This window comes from Nelumbo nucifera, chromosome 1, assembly GCF_055504915.1.
Source record: "Nelumbo nucifera cultivar China Antique chromosome 1, China Antique-T2T, whole genome shotgun sequence".
Taxonomy (NCBI): domain Eukaryota; kingdom Viridiplantae; phylum Streptophyta; class Magnoliopsida; order Proteales; family Nelumbonaceae; genus Nelumbo; species Nelumbo nucifera.
The window spans coordinates 160,441,027-160,447,636 of NC_142649.1; the positions used below are offsets into that span (position 1 = coordinate 160,441,027).

General features: G+C 40.2%; 1 pseudogene across 2 annotated transcripts; it reads right to left on the reverse strand.

The window, feature by feature from the left end:
- Nucleotides 1–3,180: 3,180 nt before the first annotated feature.
- On the reverse strand, nt 3,181–6,610 carry LOC104610023 (inorganic phosphate transporter 1-4 pseudogene; annotated as a pseudogene). 2 transcript variants are annotated; one of them, XR_016080509.1, is made up of 2 exons: nt 6,454–6,610; nt 3,181–5,115 (listed from the first exon to the last, which is right to left on the reverse strand). The product of XR_016080509.1 is annotated as an inorganic phosphate transporter 1-4 pseudogene, transcript variant X1 (transcript). The 2 variants fall into 2 exon arrangements; XR_016080510.1 differs by having other exon boundaries at nt 3,181–5,112; nt 6,454–6,492.

A 6,610-nucleotide genomic window follows, 5' to 3' on the forward strand; every position in this document is an offset into this window, starting at 1 on the left:
ATTTAACACTAAGAGGGTGTCAATTACAACATTTGAACTTAAATCACAAAATTGGAAATTTAAAAAAGTGAAATGTTTTGGCACGTGAAAATATTCTTTTATAGTTACAATTAGAGGTGGCCACAAGCCAAGTTCTTCACGAGCTATTTAAGCTCAACTCGACTTGGTTTCAATCGAGCTTCGAGCCGAATTCGAGCCCAATTTATAGGCTCGATTAATAAACGAGCCGAGCTCGAGCCTAATAGAGCTCGGCTCATGAGGCTCGCAAACCAAATTCGAATATATATATATATAATATAATATAATAAAAGTATCATAATTCTCAATTATTATAATTCTTAATTTTTTAAATATCAAATAAAAAATATTTTTTATATATAACTTTATTTTTATAAAACATTTTTTCTCAAATTGATCTCGAGCTTATAAATTTTTTACTCGAGTCGAGCTCGAGCTTAAGGTTCTAGCTCGAGCTCGAGCCTCGTACTATTCGGCTTGGCTCGACTCAAATCCACCCCTAGTTACAATCGTCGATGCATGGGCTGATATGCACATATGTTAAAGGGGAGTGATTACATTTACTAAGCTGATGTGGACAACTGCATTTTAGAATATGGTATAAATCACGGAACTTTGACTCTTAAATTGTAGGTACATATAATTACCTTTTCAAAATGAATTTAAAGTCACCTCATTAATATTCAAAAATTTTGACAAAAACAAGGTTGGATTCATCTATACCTCTGAACGCCATCTACATAGGACAATGGAAGTGGGAATTAAATTTCACTTTTTAGTAAGTTATTTACCTAGGTAAATGTATTTATTCGGGTAGGTGTTTCTCAAGAAAGATTTATCCAGATAAGTGCATTTATCCATATTCTTTTATTTCCCATGTAAATAATGCAATAATCATTTTAGCCATAAAATCCATTATTAAAAAGAGAATTTTTGTCCCATTCAAGTGTTGACAACTTGCCCCAGGAAAATAAACTTTCCCTGTCCCCACATAAATCTATAAAACGAACATGGGTTTCTTGGTCAATGAGAATCAAAATTCCATTGACCAACTTTTCCCCCTCAAAATCCAAAAAAAAATGCTTCCTCAAAGTTTAATCTGCCCAATCAAATATATTTGCAACACTTAAATGGAGTCAAAATGAGAATACAACACCAATTTACCAAATACAACCTAATTTAGTAGTAAATTTATGGGAAAATTCCCGATTAGTACCATGTATTTTGGGCCTAGTGCCACTTTGGTTCCCGAACTTTAAAATGCAACAATTCAGTACCCGAACTTTCAAAACGTGACAATCCATTACCTATCGTTAACTAGTTGTTAACCAGCCATTAAGTGGCATTTGAAAAAGACACAGATGCCCTTCGAGTGTCATTTAATTTTGTTTATCAACCATCCAAGCGTTGACAAAAAATTAACAGTCCCCAACTTTCTTGAATAGAAGAGGCAGATTTGGGACTGTTAATTTTTTGTCAACGTTTGGATGATTGATAAACAAAATTAAATGACACTCGAAGGGCATTTGTGTCTTTTTTAAATGTCACTCAACGACTAGTTAACAGTAAGTTAACGGTAGGTATTGGATTGTCACACTTTGAAAGTTCGGGTACTGAATTGTCCCATTTTAAAGTTTGGGAACCAAAGTGGCACTAGGCCCAAAGTACAGGGTAATAATCGGGAATTTTCTCTAAATTTATTGATTTTCCTCAATAATATTTCCTTACATTAATATATACTTTGTTTATTTATCAGTTTAATTGATTAAATTCATTTCAAAAGTTTTTCTTACAAATTTAGCAAAGTAATATCACATTAAATGCTGTTATAAAATTTACCTTACTGTGAAAGCAACAAGAGGAAATTAGTTGCATCACGATTTCTCATAAGGCTAAGTTTGGAAAGAGTACAAATACAAATATGTACAGTACGAATATATACAAAATAACACAAAATATATAGTTTTGCACTCTACATATTTGTATTTGTAATACTTCCAAACTGGGCCCAAGCAAGTTTCCCATCAAATTTATTCATTATTTTCAATACTTTTTGTGCTTTAGACTCAGTTTGGAAGCAGTACAAATACAAATATGTAGAGTGCAAAATCATGTATTTAGTATGTACTTGCACTGTACGTATTTGTATTTGTATTCCTTCCAAACTGAGCCTTAGGCTCCATTTCTTTGCACTGGGCTAAATGCATGGGAGTGCAAATTCTGGTTTATTATTGCTTGAGATTTGATCTTGTTTGTTTGTAAGAAGTAAAATAGTGCGATGCCACTTTATATGAAAGAGGAGGAAGGTTATTTATTTAAGAATATGATAAGAAAAAAATGATGTCATCCCCACTTTATATGATAGAATTAAGGTAGGAAGAAGGTGGTGCAAATTTAATTTGCATCAGGTAAAGGTGCTTATCATAAACCCGGTGCAAAAGCTTTACCTGGTTCATATTTGCATAGGAACCAAACAGAGCCTTAAGCTCAGTCTGGGAAGAGTGCAAATACAAATATGTACACATGGTATTTCTAACCCTTGTACTTGCACTGTACATATTTGTATTAGTACTCCTTCCAAACGGAGCCTAAGAAAATAAAATTAATAGTGCCTTAAATCTTACCTTAGTATAATAAAATTCTCTTTACTGTTTTGCATGTTTCAGAATTTCACCCTCAAAGTAAATATCACATTTAATTAACGTTGCTATCTGGTAATGCTCTTCTGTTTCTCTTCGATCCCTTCATATTCTTTTATTTATTTATTTATTTCGAAGCCTCTTCCCTTCAGATTTGAACTTCCTCGATATATATATATATATATATGTCTATCTCTATTTCTCCAGCACGTACTTGTAAATATTGTAAAAATCATTTGCGCGCCATTAATTCTTTAATTAATCACTTTTTTTTGTAATTAATCACTTGGGTCGATCAGTATGACCTTTTTGTTTTCCTTTTTTTAAAAATAAAAAATACAAAAAAAAATTCTGGCAACAATAAAAAAAATTCTGATAGAAGCCGAACTCTAATTCACATCCCATTATATTGAAAGAACGGAGACGAGCAACCAACCAACAGAGTTTTCAGTTTATTATATGAAAAATGCAATAAACAATGTGATGATGAAATCATAAAGTACTGTAGTTCTGAACCCTCTCGACTGGATATATCGTACGTCATCTCAATAATTAATAGACAGAGAATGAAACAAATAGCTAGAAAATACAAGCACAAAGCCAACAAGAAACGAGAGAACATGTATGATTAATTAAGCACACACCAACAAGAAACGAGAGAACATGTATGATTAATTAAGCACACACCAACAAGAAACGAGAGAACATGATCGAATTAGCATATAGCCAGCAGGTGCTAATTAAACGTGAAGGGTGGCGGTGGTGGTGTTATTAGGAGGTCCCCGCTGCTGCTCCTGTTCTTCATCGTTCTCACCTGAAATCTCTTCCAGTGACTTGCCCTTGCCTTCTGGCACCAGCAAAGTGAATATCATACCGAGGAAGTTGATGACCCCCAACATGATGAGTGAATTCTTGACCCCGATACCAGGTGGGTACCCGGCGTCCGTCTTCGTCTTGTCCTTGTTCTGTGCCGCGTACAAGAAACCAAACGCCCCGACGATGGCCCCTGCCTTGCCCGATGCTGCCGATATGCCGTGACATGTTGACCTTAGCCTGGCTGGGAATATCTCCGCGGGCACGATGAATGTGGTCGCGTTTGGACCGAAGTTGGCAAAGAAGAATGTGAGCGAGTACATTATCACGAACCCTATCCGGTTATCCTTCTTAGTCCAATGGTCGTAAGGAAAGGCAAGGGCAAACATGAATACCGTCATGAAGAAGAAACCCATCAATTGAATTGCAAACCTCCCCATGTAGTCAATCAGTGCCACCGTAAACCAGTACCCGGGAACTGTACTACACAGTGCAATCAGCGTCTGAGCCCTCGCAATTTTAAACACTTCTTCTATCGCATTCATCGTCTTTGCTGGGGGAATCCACCCAATTGCGCTAAATATGTCCTTCTGGAACAGATTCTGACTGTAAAACGCAATGTCCAGCAAGAACCAAGTACTGGTGGTTCCGAGCAAATGGAGACCGTGGCGACGAAGGAATTCCTTAGAGAACAAACCAAACTGGTAGCCTCGGTCCTGCGCCAGTTGCTCGACCTTCTCCTGTTCAGCGACGATTTCAACCTGTAGAACCTTGGACATGTCTGCGGCGGCCCTTTTTGCGTTCATGGCAACGAGGGCAGTGTAACGAGCAGTCTCAGGCATCTTCATACGCCAGTAGTATGTCAACCCCGCCGGTAGCGCACCGAACATCACAATAATACGCCATATGTAATCAGCCTGTGGGACAGTTGAGGCAAGTGCATTCACTTCGTAAGCCGGGGCTGGGTACTTGGCCTTGAAAGCGGCGGAGACGATGATTGCTACAATCCCACCAGCTAAAATTCCAAAGCCCTGCATGGCAAACACGGCAGCAATGAAAGCACCACGAGTCTTCTTGTTGGCATACTCAGACATGATGGTGGCGGACAGTGGGTAGTCACCGCCAACCCCGAAGCCGAGCCAGAAGCGGAAGAAACAGAGCGTGGCAATGACACCTTTTGGTTCGTGACCGAAGGAAAGCCCCGAGGCTATGGAACAGACCACCATGAGAACAAGGGTGAGACCGTAGACACGCTTACGGCCCATCTTGTCACCCAGCCACCCAAAGAAGAGCTGGCCAGAAAGGGTACCGCAGAAGGCGACACCGTTAACAGCGGCGGCCACGTTAGGAGGCAAAGTTCCCGGCTTCGTTGCGCCATCAACGTGATAGTAAATGCGACCCAGCAACTTGGTGACAAGTGAGATGCAGAAGAGGTCATAGGCATCCGTGAAGAAGCCCATACCGGCGATCACAATGGCGGTGAAGTGGTACCATTGTGTTTTCGCTGCATCAAGTGCGTTAAGCACCTCCAATGGCATGGCTGCCTATTGCCCCTGCCTCCTTGCTCCACGGCTGCACCACCACTATCACTATCACTCTCAGCGGCCGGCCGATGGAAACAACAACTTCTGTTCCCTAATCCCTCCTGTATGTATCATTTATGTTGGAAAAAATTAAGAAACAAAGTGAGCAACATCACAAACATGCATGCATGGCTCATGCTAGCTACGCTTCCAAGTTCAAACTTGAACGGGTGTGTTAGGTCTTAGCTCCAAATTTTCACTCGGGATCTACTACCCACATGTTGTCCTTGTTCCCACAGAGCATCATGTCTCGTAGGTAGCACAGATCCAAGCCCCCACATTTTACAGGTCAATATCGGGGGGGTCCGTGGATATATAGAAAAAATATAATTAATAGAGGGCAGTTGTAACTTGTAATGGACGGATTAACAAGCAAAAATAAAAAAAATAAAAAAAAAATGCGGAGCTTTCTGGGAAATTAAAGGGTGGACTGGGTGGGGGGTGCAAGGTCTACTTACCGGTTATTTAAGCATGAATAGTTGTAGGTGATGATAACATGATGCGTATAGGAGAGAGAGATGGGTATTTGCATTTACACATGCTCTGTTCCTGTTCCTGTAATAGGGAGAGAGAGAGATGGTGGTGGTATTGACCAACTCTGAGCCGTGAGGCCAACGGTTGGTAAAGATAAAGATGAAAGGGGAGGGGGCGAATCACATCTGCTAGCTAGAAACGGCCGGAGGAGTTAGGGATGATGGTAGCTAGGAGAGCGTTAGGGATGTATATGCTGCGCGTGCAAGTGCGTGAATCTGACTATTATTATCACTAATCACAAGTTGAATACGGCAGTTCTGTTGTGTTCTGTACTTGATGATTGATCATCTAGGATAACCGATTATGAGAGTGAATACACCATGTGTACAGAACACTTGCCTGTTTGTGTTCGTACCGGATCTTTACTCGAATGAAATTGGAGATTGGAATTGGATGCAAATTAAGCTTAATCATGTAAAAGAATAAAAGACGATAAGAATTAATATAAGAGGAGATAGAATTCGGGAAGACAGAAACTTCCAGTTCCAAAAGTAAATTGCAAATTAAATGGGTAGGAGATTGAGTCGATTGACGAAGCGAGAGAATCAAGACCGTCGGATTATCTATCTGTCTCCTGCCCAGGTAAACCTGATATATGTCCCCTCCCTTTTTTCTTACAAATTTATACAAACGGGGGAACAGGACTATTAATTTGACCATACAACTGTGGACGCATGGCACGCACACGCACTCTCGGGTCTGGTCTGGTATGAGACTCATGATCACACGAGAGAGAGAGAGAGAGAATGCTCCACTTTTTGTGCACTACCCTTTATCCGTTTTTGCCACTTGTCGCCATAAAACTGAGGGGTAGACACTCACTCCACCAACCAAACTACTTCCAATAAATTAAAGCTACAACTCACCTGTTTCTGGAGCGTATCAGTCAGTCCAGCCTCCAGCCTCCAGCCTCCAGCCTCCAGCCTCCAGCCTCCAGCGGAAATAGTCGGAACTCGGAGTCGGAAAGAGAACGGAAGATAGAAGAAGGGCCGAGGAAGATAGGAGAGAGATCTTCTGGTTCTG